The sequence below is a fragment of the Acinonyx jubatus genome, chromosome X (assembly GCF_027475565.1).
Source record: "Acinonyx jubatus isolate Ajub_Pintada_27869175 chromosome X, VMU_Ajub_asm_v1.0, whole genome shotgun sequence".
NCBI classification, from domain to species: domain Eukaryota; kingdom Metazoa; phylum Chordata; class Mammalia; order Carnivora; family Felidae; genus Acinonyx; species Acinonyx jubatus.
The window spans coordinates 33,712,498-33,725,755 of record NC_069389.1 but is presented as its reverse complement, the minus strand read 5'-3'; the positions used below and the strand labels follow the sequence as shown (position 1 = coordinate 33,725,755).

General features: G+C 46.9%; 1 long non-coding RNA gene across 6 annotated transcripts in view; it reads right to left on the bottom strand.

Moving 5' to 3' along the window:
- The window catches only part of LOC113597566 (uncharacterized), a 267,813-nt gene that overhangs the window by 45,323 nt on the left and 209,232 nt on the right, over nt 1-13,258 (bottom strand). The window lies entirely within an intron of this gene.

Genomic DNA, 13,258 nt, shown 5'->3' with positions numbered 1-13,258 from the left:
CAAAAAGGCAGAGAGAACTGTTGTAAATGACAGGAGACTAAAGAGATGTGACTACTGCGTGCAATTCACAATCTTTGAGTTCTAGATTTTTTTTAAAGCTATTAAGCACATGGGGACATCTGGGGAAATTTAAATATGGGCTGTGTATTAGAGTATATGATTGGTTTGAGGTTGCATTTCTTGAGAATTGCAGTTTTGTAGGAGAATGTCATTGCTCTTATGAGATATGTGCTGATGTATCTAGCTGTAAGGCATCACAATGTCTGCATCTTACAAATGGTTCAGTTAAGACACGTTTCTGCGTGTGAATGTGGACACATTGCAAACCAGAGAGGGAGGGAGAGGGGGAGAGAAGGCAGATGCAGCAAATGTTAACAACTGGTCCATCTAGATGAAGCGTAGAGAGTTATTCACATACTATTCTTTCAGCTTTTCTGCAGTTTAAAAATTTTCAAAGTACAATATGGGGAAATGAGCAAACAAACTTTGTCCCTGCTCCTAACACAAAGGTTATCAGGGACCAGATTAGAAAACGCTTTATTTGATTAACCCAAGGGTATGAACTTTTTCCTGAAAGCTAAGGAAAATCATGGAAAGAGTTGAGCCAGAAACATGACACGATCCGATTAGATGCAGGAGGCGACAGAGAAGGAAGGGCACAGTGGGACTCCATCTTCTGGTTTTTTCTTTGTTCTCATCCGTCCATCTAGATGAATATGCTCTAAAGAGTCTACTTTCCAAATAGAGGCCTCTCTCCTCAGTCTGAGCCTTAGCACGTGGAGTCCCATGACAAGTGACTTGGTTCAGACCCCTGTCCTTGTCCCTCGGTTGACTGGTCTCTACCGAGGTTCTCCCAAATCAGTGTGCAGCTGAGGCTGGAGCAGTTTTTCTAACATACAAGCATGACCAGAGCATTCCCTGTTGAAAACTTTTCAGCGGCTCCTCCGGGGGAATGTTCAGTGTCGTTGGCTAATCACCAGTAGACATCCTGGCCCGGTGGCTGCCTGCCAACCTCTCCAGCTGCCCCTTCTGCCATATCCCCATGCCTGTCCTATGTCCCGCTAACCTGCGAGCTAAGCCTCAGATGTGCCCTGCTTCTGCACACCCTTGGACCTTCGTACAATGCTTTCCACTCCAAAGGGAGTGCATCTCTGCCCTTCTCTCTGCTTGGGCCACCTCTACCTGCCCATCAGAGCCTAACGCAAGCAACCTCTCTTCTGGAAGCCTTCCCTGACTCCATGGAGTCTCAGCTGCTTTCACTTCCTGTTCCCTGGCATGCACTTACAAACTGCGCTGCTGCCTTTCTTCTTACTTGTATCTCTTCCCCGTTAAACTTGAAGTCCTTGAAGACAGGAGTCATGTTTCATCGGTACTGATATCTGTGCCTGGCAGGTGGTGGTGCTAAATAAACGGTGAGTGAAAGAATGAATGAATGAATGAATGAATGCGACATACGCGAGGGTATCAGTTAGGGTTCTTCAAGTAGAAGCCACAGGAATGAACTGGGGCAGAAAGAGGAATTCACTAGAAGGATGATCCATATTGTATACATGGGACCTGAGCAACAGATCTCGGGAGGAAAAAATATGCACAGATTCCCGACCTTGAGGAGCAGAACATTGTCAGGAGTTTCTCAAAGTCACAGCCATTGGAAGAACTCAACTAATATGGTTATTATTACACAATGAAACCACGGCTGCGGTTTGCTTTTCTACGTGTATCCTCAAAAGCGCCCTACAGCGTAGAGCAGACGCAAGGGTGCAGTGGAAAGATGGCCTGGATTCCAGAAGCTGAGAGCTGGGGTCTCTGCCCCTCACTCTCCAAGTTGTTCAGACACAGACATTGAGCTCAATGACTCTTAAGGGCCTCCTAAGATCACCTGTTGTTCCGTTCCGTGGTTGCAGAAGAAATATTTTCAGTGTCGAGGCTTCAAAGTATCATTTGTTTCTTTGGGGCCTGCCATTGAGAGCGCCAAATAGCTTGAATTCACAGGAAAAAGGCTGTCCTCACATCTGCTAGGACTGCCTCTTGCCTCCCTCCTCCGTGAGAAGTGCCGCCTGGGGTGTTCTGCCCACTTCTGAGGTGAGCAGGAACCTCGTTCACGGCGAACCAGCCGCCCCAGTGCCCCGCTTTCACCTCTGGTTTACCCACCAGAAGCCGACGTTGTCTTAACTGGCAAAATGCCTGATTTCTGCTCTCCCGGCGTCCCCCTCCCAGCCTCTGCATGGCCCCTGCTATCCTGTCAGCTGGTGAGGGTCCGTGTGGTGTGGCGACAGATAATGTGTCCGGAAAAGGGATGCCTTATCACAGTCACTGGCAGATTAAACTCACACCCGAGAAGCCCCAGGTGGTTCTTCCTGGCCCCGAGGACACAAAAGTTGCTGTTCCCTACCCCTTCACCTTCAGCAGACTGTGGCCTTTTATCCTTCATTACAGTCACTCCTTTGTAAACCCTCTTTGCCAAAAGGCCCGGGACCAAGGTCTGGGGCCAAAGGCACTGCAGTCACCCCAGCCACGGAGAACAAGCCGCCTTTTGTATAACGAACACCAATGAAGTGCTGGATTTACTTCTAGCACCTTCCGAAACAAGGGTAACCTATTTCTGTCACCAGAAGGAGTTCAGCCTTTAACAGGGGAGGGAAAGAGCCAGCAGACAGCTATACTCGTGCTCCCACAGGAGTACGCGAGAGTGGTCACGTTACAATAATGTGACGAGAAAATTAAATAACCCCCTCAGGGAAGGGTCTCTCTGCGGTTTTTCTGCCAAGAGCCACAGGAGGTGCCGCCCCGAAGCCGGTTGGCCTCAGGCTCTGGACTCCTCATCTCCACCGGCACCCACCCGGCCTCCGCCGAGACCCGGGCCTCCCGTGGCGTTTCACGCAGGGATACTCAGCCTTTATGCATCTGGAATGTGCTTTCGCCTCCTGGAGCTCCGGAGGGCATGCGTCTGAAGTCCATAAATATTGTAAGACCACACCTGCACGTACTTCGGCAGCCGGGGGCTCGTCCCAGAGCAGGCCCCCGTGGTTTCAGCAGAAAGCTACTGGCTCGTCATTCAGAAATACGACCTGCAACTGACAGTTCACAAAGACACTGTGATCTCATTGCTGCTCAGGGCCCGGGGCCCGTCCCGCTTCTCCCCTGCCCCCCTCCTTCGCTGCTTTGCTGGCCTCTGACCCACCTGACCCCTCCACGACAGCCTTCTTTCTTGCTTCTTGGTCCGAATTCACCGCTAGAATGCTCGAACATGTCTGCGTTTCCTCCTACTCCACACTGCCTTTGATTGTCTGGAGTCTGGCTTCGTCCTTCTACTCGATTAGCAGCAGTTGCCAAATACTTTGCCCCGTGGCTTTCTCCACAGAGACCTTTGTGCTGTTGGCATCCCTCCTGGAAGTGTTCATAGATTAGGTGTCTCTGGTGACACAGTGGTCACCATCATGGTTGTCTTCATGATCACCATTATCAATAAATGACAAATAATTATATCTGAATAGCACTTAGTTGCCTTTAAAGCACGTTCACGTGTATTTGCTCCTCATGACAATCTTACCATGTGTATAAAGCAGCGTTATCATTCCCATTGCACTGATGGACCTGGTGTCCAATGGAGTAAGTGACTTGGTCAAGACCACCTAGTGCTGGAGCTGACCTTGAATTTAGGTCTCACTTCTGGTCAACAGGTGGTGCCATGTCTGAGAAAGAGCACATGTTGGGTAACAGAAAGGTTTGGGTTCTGATCCCAACTGGGACTGGAATTTGGCCAGTTTTTTCTCCTCTCTACGTGTTCCCATTTGAGAAGACAAGGCTCACTGTGTGCGTGGGGCACGCTTTAGAGGGTTCTGTGAGCATGAGAGACCCAGTGTGGGAAGGTGTGAGGCCCACCTAACTCCCTCGGAAACCTCTGACTGCCTTTCCTCCTCCTCAACTTGCCCTTCACACCCCGCTATTGGACTCAAGATATACTTAATTGTGTAACCAGCCCATCAGCGTTCTGCCCCGACTTGGGAATGTTTTGCCCACCCAGAGAGGCTTCCCTTGGCTGCTGCTGGGCCAAAGACCGAATTGCTCTTGGCAGGAAGCACAGATTCCTCCCGCCCTCGAAGCAACATGCACATCCCAAGTGCTTACAGGCTGTAAAAATGTAGTATTACACATTCGATACCAAGTAAGCCTTCCCTTCCTTCCTTCTTCATGAGTTTAACCTGATTCCAAGCTATTAAAATTCATTTGGTGAAATGCCTCCCCAGACAGATCTTAGCAGTTTCACCTTTAGCGAATGTGGCTGACCTTCCATTTGGTGCAGTAAAGTGGAAGAGCCAGCAGGCTGCGGAGGGGAGACAGATCTGTCTCTAAGTCCTGGGCTTCTGAAGGCTGCTTTACGGAGACGCGAAGCCTCGTTCCGATTCGGGAACAGCTCAGGACAGGAATAGACGGGGCCGGGGTGGAGCCACATGGCCGCACGCCCGCGGGTGTGTCCCTGCGCCCAGAAGGAAGCTCTGCCACCTTGCTCGAGATGAGGCCAAGCGGCACCCTCTGTTTGGAACGCCTGCTTCTCATTCAGACAACTCCACGGAGCTGCAAACCCTTTGCTCTGATGGATGAAAATCAGCTTTGGAATGGGAAAGCACTTGGAGTCACTGGGGAATGAATATAATCTCCAAAACACATTTACTGCTCACATTCAAATAAAGATTAAATGATTCCTTTAATACTCATCAACTCTATTAAACTTCATAGAAGCAAAACCTTTTGAAATAAATTAGCCAGATACTTGCTGGAAACAACAGGCTTTTGAGGCTGCGTTCTCCTCCGCCATTACCCACCTTCCCGGCAGCCCAGGCAACAGGCATGATCGAGAGGAGGAGAGGACAACGGGGAAGCTCACCGACACACATGCAGGGCACATCCCGTGTGCCTGGCCTGGTGCAAAGCACCATGAACGCACCACATCATTTAATTGCCCCAACCAGTCTGGCAGGGAGCTACTCATGTTAAGGCCAATATATAAGGAAGAGCATGGAGGGCCAGACAACAAGAAAACGATACATCGGGGTCTCAAAAACGCTGTACTGATTCCAAAAACCCTGCACTGCTCTTCTGTTCGAATCCACACCCAAGCTAAGCACGGGCATCTGTGTCACGTTCTGTGCATTTAGAGCTCAGTAATGAACCGTTTGCATGCTGGAGTCTGAGCACTTGGTTCAAATCCTCTCTCTGCTGCTTTATCGTTGTGACTGCACTGGTTTCCTCATCTGTTAAACTGAAGATGGTAACGGTCAAATGCAGAGAACGGCACCTGACATGACAGAAGCAACTGAAGTCAGTAGAATCGGAAACAGACAACTGCCTTAGGGCGGGTGCCCCAGCAGCAGACCCCCAAGAGAAGGATTTGGGTACAAGGAGTTCGCTAGGGAAATGTCCAAGGAAAATATGCCAGGAAATAGTGATAGAGTGGAGAAGTGTGAGGGAGGATGGAAGGACACTGACAAAGGGGACATTAATGATCAGGCTAACATTGTAGACAATTGAGATTCAATCTTGCCAGGCACCTCTGGGAGACGCTGTAGAGCTAATGCCTCAGAATGATTCCACTAGAGGGAAGAGGAAGCTGGCGTTTTCGCCCTGCAGCTCGCCCCTCGGTGGCTGCTCCTGAAGGCATCAACCCCTCGGCACTTCTGGCCTGCCCGTGCTCCACTGAAGAAATTCCATCAGGCGGGGAGTTTGGGTTCCTCACAAGATGACATTGGTGGCAAGGACTATAATGGAAAGTGTTGGAGGAATCTGGGCAGCATGGTGACAACATCTGTTGAACCAACTCTGAAGCCTCACTTGATGCCTGTCTTGGTCACCGTGGGCTGGCCCCTTAGCAGGTCCTTTAAGGAGTTGGGGCCCAGGACCAGAAAGCACCCACATCTATGGCGCTTCCTGACAAGAAGCTTCGACATTCAACAATGGCTCCACGTGAGGACAGATTTCTTTTTACTATAGAGATTATATCCAAGACATAGACCATGGTGTGTGTGGTGAATGGGGACCCCTGGAGCAGCAGTCATAATGACAGAGGCCACCCCAACTTATCTGTGACCCAGCACCCTCTGTCACTGGCAGTCCCTCTCCTGCCCTGGGCCCTGTGCTTTAGAGGATCCGCTCCGGCCTTCCTCATGGGGTGGGGAGTTTTGAGGGGCAAGGAAATGTACTTAAGACTTGCACATGGCCTTCCCCCTGAGAGTGGATGACCACTGATGTGTATCCTTAGCCCCCAAAGTGGCCAAGGAATGGCTATTTCCAAAGCGGGGTGATGGAGCTTAGACATGGAGGGAGGCTCATGGGGCCTCTTGCAATGTGGGCTGGAGCCAAGGGTGGGAGGAGAAGGACACAGGCCCACCCTTCCATGCCAACACGATCCAGTGAACAACTCCGAGGAGTCCAAAGACTCTAAAATCAAAGTTGAATTTCCAGATCACTATGAAGTTATATTTGTCAAGGCAGGAGAATGGATGGCTTTTACTTAACAATTTATAAGCTTAATTATACTTTGTAAATAGTCAGACATATGGTAGGCAGGCCTCCATTTGTACTTGCTCTGAGTTTTGCACGTTAGGGGTAGGCCCGGGCCTGGGGATGGTGTTTCTGCGTCTCACCAAAGAGCTCATGAATCCAACCTACCTCGGTCTTGAGGAATCTGCCCCAAAGTGATAATTAAGTAGATGAGAATGGAATCTTCTATAAAGTTCCCCCTCTCAATTAAAAAGCATCCAAAGTATGAATCAAAGACTGTTCATTGTGGAGAAAGAGAAAATACACATGGGCTTAAAGAAGGAAATAAAACACTCATAATTCCACTACCTTGATAGGAACATCAAGCTGTTATTGATTTGTTTGCTTGTTTTTATGAATGTGCTATAAGGTAGCTACAGAGTAACACAGGCAACTGTATGTTGGTCATCCCAAACTTTTCAGCATGAAAATTTTCAAAAATTTTCATTCAGTGAGCAATGTGATTTTTGCAGCAATCACATAATACTATTAATATCACCATTAGTATGGTGTCTTATTAGATTAGCGATCATCTAATCCCATTGTGGAAAATCCTTCAAGAAATCATTTCTTTCTGTGGCTTCTTGAACAAAAGCCATCACGACCCATGAAAGTTATATTGGCTAGAACTGTAGGAGGAAGAAAAGTATAGGAAGATGCCAACTGTTTAAACCCCAATCCCTAAAAGGCTGATGGCTTGCAATGGCCATGGTGGGCAATGGATGAGCCTGGGGGGGCGGGGGAGAGAAGGATGTAGGGCCAGGGCATATACACTCTCTTCCTCATTCAGGAACCCAGTGTTTGCTAAGTGCTCACTGTGTGCGAGACGCAGTGCTATGCCCTGAGAAGCTCACGGTACAGGGATGGACACTTGTTATTTTTGTGGTCCAGCATCAGGGGATCCTTCATTTGTAGTAACAATTATCCCTCTGCCACTCTCAGCCTACAAGGCTCAAGAAATTCACCTCCATTACTAGACTCTATGAGTAGGACACGTGACCGCTTTCCAACCAATTAGACACTTTCATCCTCCAGACCACTGTGATTGGTGAGAGATGGGCACATGATACGAGCCAGGCCAATCAGGATCAAGAAGACTCACGTCTCAGATTTTTACTGTAGCTTCGGGGAAAAGAAGGCTCTTTCTCGTTTTGGCGGGAGTTCTGAGATTATTTAAATTTGAACTTCTGGAGGAACAACATATAAAGCCAGAGAGCACAGGAGAATGGAGCTCACCCAGAAAGATCCTGGAGACCTTGTCAGACAACTGAACTAAGCTGCAACGGAAGGTGGGTTTTTTAGTGACTGGAACCAATAAATTCTCATTGTGGTTTCAGCCAGGTTTTTAATTTTGGGTTTTTTTTTTGGATACATGCAGTCAAAACAGCCTAATTGATACAAAAACAGGAGCAAATAGTTACCATATAACATGACCTGTCCTGAGGGGTGGGTTCTGGTGAAATTTCAGTGCTCTGGGAGAAAAGACTATCTCTTGGAATTTCCTCCTCCTCTCTGGGGAACTGGGGAACTTCAGGGGGTGTGACGTCGAGCTGGGTATCGGTGGATGAACGGGAAGTGATCTAGCAGAAGAATAAGCAGAGGGCTCTTACAAATACAATACGTTTTTTATGTAGGACCTGGAAGACCCCGTGATTTGGGTGCTAGTTAGGAAATAAGACCTTTTCTTGAGCAAGACCCTTTGCTGATGTAAAACCCTGGACTTCCTGAAGAAAGAGCCGATCCCTGGATTGTGCTCGGAGAGTGTTTCTGAAGCCCTCTAAACCCAGAATTGAATCACTCAACACCAGGTGAGCCCTTTGGCCTTCACCTCCACCCCCTGCCCCTGACCTTCTGAGCACTTGGGATCCAGGTGCAAGGTGAGTGGCCACTTGCCTCATTCGGTCTTCCCCTAAGCAATTCACTGCGTTACTCTCTTGTCTTGTTGACAGTTTCAATAAAACCTCTGCCACAAAGGCATTTTACTCAGGTTATTAACTTTGCGGAAGGTTCAAATCACCCACTATTTAATTCAAACTTTCAGGGACTTTTGTTTCTGGCGTATGAGCTCTTGCCTCCTTATTACAGCTTGCCTGCATTCTCTTTGCTTCGGACTTTTTTAAAGGTAGCACAAACCTACCTATTTCTTTCTGGCTTTATCTATTCCGAGGTATGAAGGGGCATGCAACCAATGGGTCCAAGTTCCAGGATTCTGCAGGGGTCCCCCATTAGAGACTCGGAACTTAGTGCACTTGCCACGTGAGTCAGTTCAGCAATTGGACGACTCCCCTCCGGTGAAGTCCACAGGAGACTGTGCTGGAGGTGATTGTGCTGGCACCTGGCAACTCTGATCGCTTTGCATAATCTGCAAGTACATGCAAGCAGGGCACGTTAGTGCTGCAGAGTCTGAGACCATCTCGTCTAACCCTCCAGGAGACACGAGGGACCAAGGCTCAGGAAGGGGGAGGGATTAGCCAGATCAGTAAAGGAGAATGAGGACTGAAATCCAGGCCTGCTGGCTTCTAGGATTTTTCTAGCATCTCAAGCCTAAAAAGATTTGGGAAGGAAGGGAGGGAGGGAAGAGGGAGGAAGAAAACAATAACTATGATACCCAAGTGGCATGTATTCCACACTTTTTGTTTGGTATTTTGTGACGGATTCAAGTGCATGCAAATGAGCTACTTTAGCTCTTCTGTACTAGCGCCAGTCTCTCTCTCTCTCTCTCTCTCTCTCTCTCTCTCTCTCTCTCTCTCAGACCCTTCACCAACCATCTCCCTACAGCCAGTGCAACGAGCTCTACTAGAGGGTACAAAGCTGGGACTTGGATGCTTATAGTGAATGAAGTCAGGCGACGTTCCCCCCCCACACACTATATATCTCTCCACTGTTTGAATAGCCCCTTCTTAGGGGATAAGAAGATTCCTGGGTAAAAAGAGTCTTGGGGTTCAGACACATGTATAATATCTGATATTTATCTAGAAGCTCTCTGATAGAAACATGATCTCCTAGAAGGCAACAGAGCCCCTGGGAGGGAAATCCCCATAAGGAAAGAAGTGAAGACCATTCAAGAACAGGACCTAAATCTCCGAGGCAAACGGTGCTTTCTGGATAAAAACATGAGGGCAAACAGTGGTAGGACCCTGCCACCCTGTAGATGTGAGTGCCCCCCACCCCCTGCCATGACCAACCGAAACAACGGTAACACTCAACTCTAGAGCACTCTGTGGCTCAAGCAACCTTGCCATGGGACCCTCGCCCCAACTGATGATAACACTCTTTACTTTGCAAGACCCATGATGTGGCATTTCTGCTTCATCATCTCAAGGCTCAGTGGAGTCCCAGCATTCCCGGCACCTGCGTAGCCCCTGGGGCACAGGGTGGGAGGGCCAGCATGGAGTGACATTGCTGTTAGAAGTGTGGGGGACAGAGCTAGGAAAGTCTGGCTTGGCTTAAAAACAGAGACTCTTCCATACCACATGTTTCATCTCTCATCCTCTCAGGAATAAATAAGTCATTGAATGTATAAATAATACAGCATAAGTTACTTTACAAAATATTATTTTATATCTACCTTGGGTCCCCAGCCTTCTTTAGGAATGTGAATTTCTGTTAGTAGTTTTTATGACTCTGAACTGTATCAGAGAACACACAAGATAAGGAATCCAAAGACAGGGTCTGAATACCAGCATTGTTACTAATTAACCACATGACCTTGGGTTAGTCACTAATCCCAGAAATTCTTAGCAGAAGTGTCTGGAAACATTCAAGGGTGTTATTATCACTGTGAGGTGTACCTCAAGTAATTAGCTAACAATAATAGCCCAGTAGTGACGTTTGAAAGCAACTTAAAGTATTAAGAGTGAGTCCAAAGTAATGCCAATAATTCCATCATTCTAATTTACCTGGGTTATTATGCGTCTTCTCAAAGAAGAGAGAAAGCGTCAGGGAAATTATAGCCAGCATCATGGGGACCGAACATGACCTTCCACTGCCTGTCAAACCAGTAGGGGATGCACAGAGGAGCTTGAAGCCCCGTGACAGACATGGCCATCTGAATTAACTGCTGGTATCTAAAACATCTTTTATATATTAAAATAAAAACACCAATGCCTTCCAAAAGAGAAAGTGAAATGTGCATGAATTTTCAAGATCACCCATCGACTTGGGGCTGCTTGGGGCTATGTACCCGGGCACTTGGGGTTATATATTCTTTCTCCTTGGCCAACATGGGTCTTGAGGTGGGAGGTTTCTGAAACTCTTAAACCATGACTCAGCCAGATCAGACAGTTACTATTCCATCAGTATTAGTTATAATGATTATAGATTTTACAGTACCCATGAGTTGTGATTCTACAATTGCTTCCATTTCTCTTTAAATTTCACCCAATGATAAATTTTTAATAACAAAACTGCAAGGAAAGGCAAGAGGAGAAAAAGCGGTGCTTGGGCTTCTATATTGCACATGATTGAGAAGGGTCTTAGTAACATTTTCGTCTGTGATACAACAGTCAACTTCCAAATAAAGGGAGGACAGAGTGATAACACAAGTGCAATTGTAAACGCTCTTCATGTTTATAATAAGATGTTAAGGCTCTATAAATTGTACCTTTTGTGATCTCAAACAATAAAGTAAGAATTATTTATATCTTTCTTTCAATTTGCATGCTCATTGCTTTATTAAATTTAGTTATGGAATGGGAGTCTGGAAAAATTTAAGACTCGTGTTTTCAAAAATAAGTTCCCTTCAGGAAAATTTGATTGGATACACTTTTGTCCTTGTGTGGACCTCAAAGGCACAGAATTGGATTCATCATCATAATCCTCAGTTCAACATATGCTCTGCCAGATTTTATTTGCCAAAGATGGCTGTCAGCATACCTCCCTCTCATGCGCTCATCAACAATGTGACCTAGACACTCCTCCCACAGAGTGGGAAGCTGTCTGTCCTCTCCCCTTGAAACTGGGCAGGACCTGTGACTTGTTTGTGACCATAGAGTAGGCTAGGTCTTCTGCCTTGTGGAACACTAAGCTGGAACCCTGAGCTGCCATGCTGTAAGGAAGCCCAAACTAGCCCCCAGGGTGAGACCACACGGGGAAGTCCTGAGAATACATGAAGAGAGAGACCTCAGCTGGCAGTAGTCCCAACCACTATCTGATTGCAATCACATGAGAGATCCCAAGCCAGAGTCACCCTAGAAACAGTAATGATAATCGCTGGTGTAGCAAGCTAGTAAGTTTGGGGGTAATTTGTTAAAGAACAATGTTAATGGAGCATACACTATTGCCATTGATCCATGAATGGTTCCGCGGATTGCTTGAGGGATTCAAAATAATGTGGTACTCTTATGAGCCCTGATTGACCATCTCTCTGGATTTTTTTCTTGATAAAATTTGGTATTATTTAGGGGCACCTGGGTGGCTCAGTGGGCTAAGCGTCCAACTTCAGTTCGGGTCATGGGTTCGAGCTCTGCATCGGGCCCTGTGCTGACAGCTCAGAGCCTGGAACCTGCTTCAAATTCTGTCTCCGTCTCTCTCTGCCTCTCCCCTGCTCACGCTCTGTCTCTCTCTCTCTCTCAAAACTAAACACTGAATTTTTTTTAATTTGTTATTTTTTTAATGTTGATTTCATATTCACATATTTCTAAATTTTGGGTGAATATAATGCCTATTTCTGCCTCACCCCCCCTCAAAAAAATGTTTATAGTACTATTTACCCTGGAAACATGAATTTGTTCTAAACTTGGTCATGACCTGGAGAGTGCATCATGCATGTGAACTCTTCTAGTCCTTGAACCCCCAGTAGCTTAAAGATTAGAAATTCCTGACTCAATCCCCGGGAAGCTTCAGTTTCCCACACGTAATGTGGCAGAATAATATTAACCCTGCCTGTCTCATAGGGTTGCCGTGAGCACCTATTTAGAAAATGCTGGAGAAGCACTTATAACTAATAAGGATTTGTTATCATAAAGCTGTATTCTTTTTCCAGTTTCATTATGTATCTTTCATCATCCTGTCTCCTTCTTCGTCTGGAAGCACAGATTTCAACCTCTTTCCCACTGTGTGAACTTGAGAAGTTGCTCTGTAAATGATCCATTGTCTACGTGGCATACATTTGTACATTTCTTAAGGGCAGGATCAGAATCTTCTGTTTCTTCACATTAGTGATGTAGTAATGCTTTGTGTCTAATAATTTTTCCCCACCCATGTGTACCAAATCTGGCCTGGCATTCCCACAAAAACTGTAAAACAAAACCGTGCATGGGTAGGGCATGCCCAGCTTGGATCTCATTTTAGGAGGGGTCATTACTGAAAGACCACGAGGGTCTCATTAGGAGGTGGCTTTGCCCTCAAGGCAGCCCCATGGCATGGCCCCTGAGGACAGCTTTAGAAAGATCCTGTCGTGCCAGTCCCTGAGATTTCTAGAACTAACATCCAGATGTCCATCTGCTGCACAGACATTGTGAGGGTTGTTTTTGATGATGTGATGTTCCTAATTTCTATTCACAGGTTATGTATGTTCCCTGTTTCCTTTGGGAATTAAAGCTGGGGTCTTGGGTGTGGAAATCTCCAAAGAGTTGGTGACATAATTCCCGGTCTTCAAATCTCACATTCAGCTCAGCCCCTAATTGCCCACAGAACTTCTGTTTACCATGCAAGGAAAAGGGACCACATGAGCCTTTTTTACCTATAGGCTGAGACCTCCTTGCGGAACACTGGCAATCTC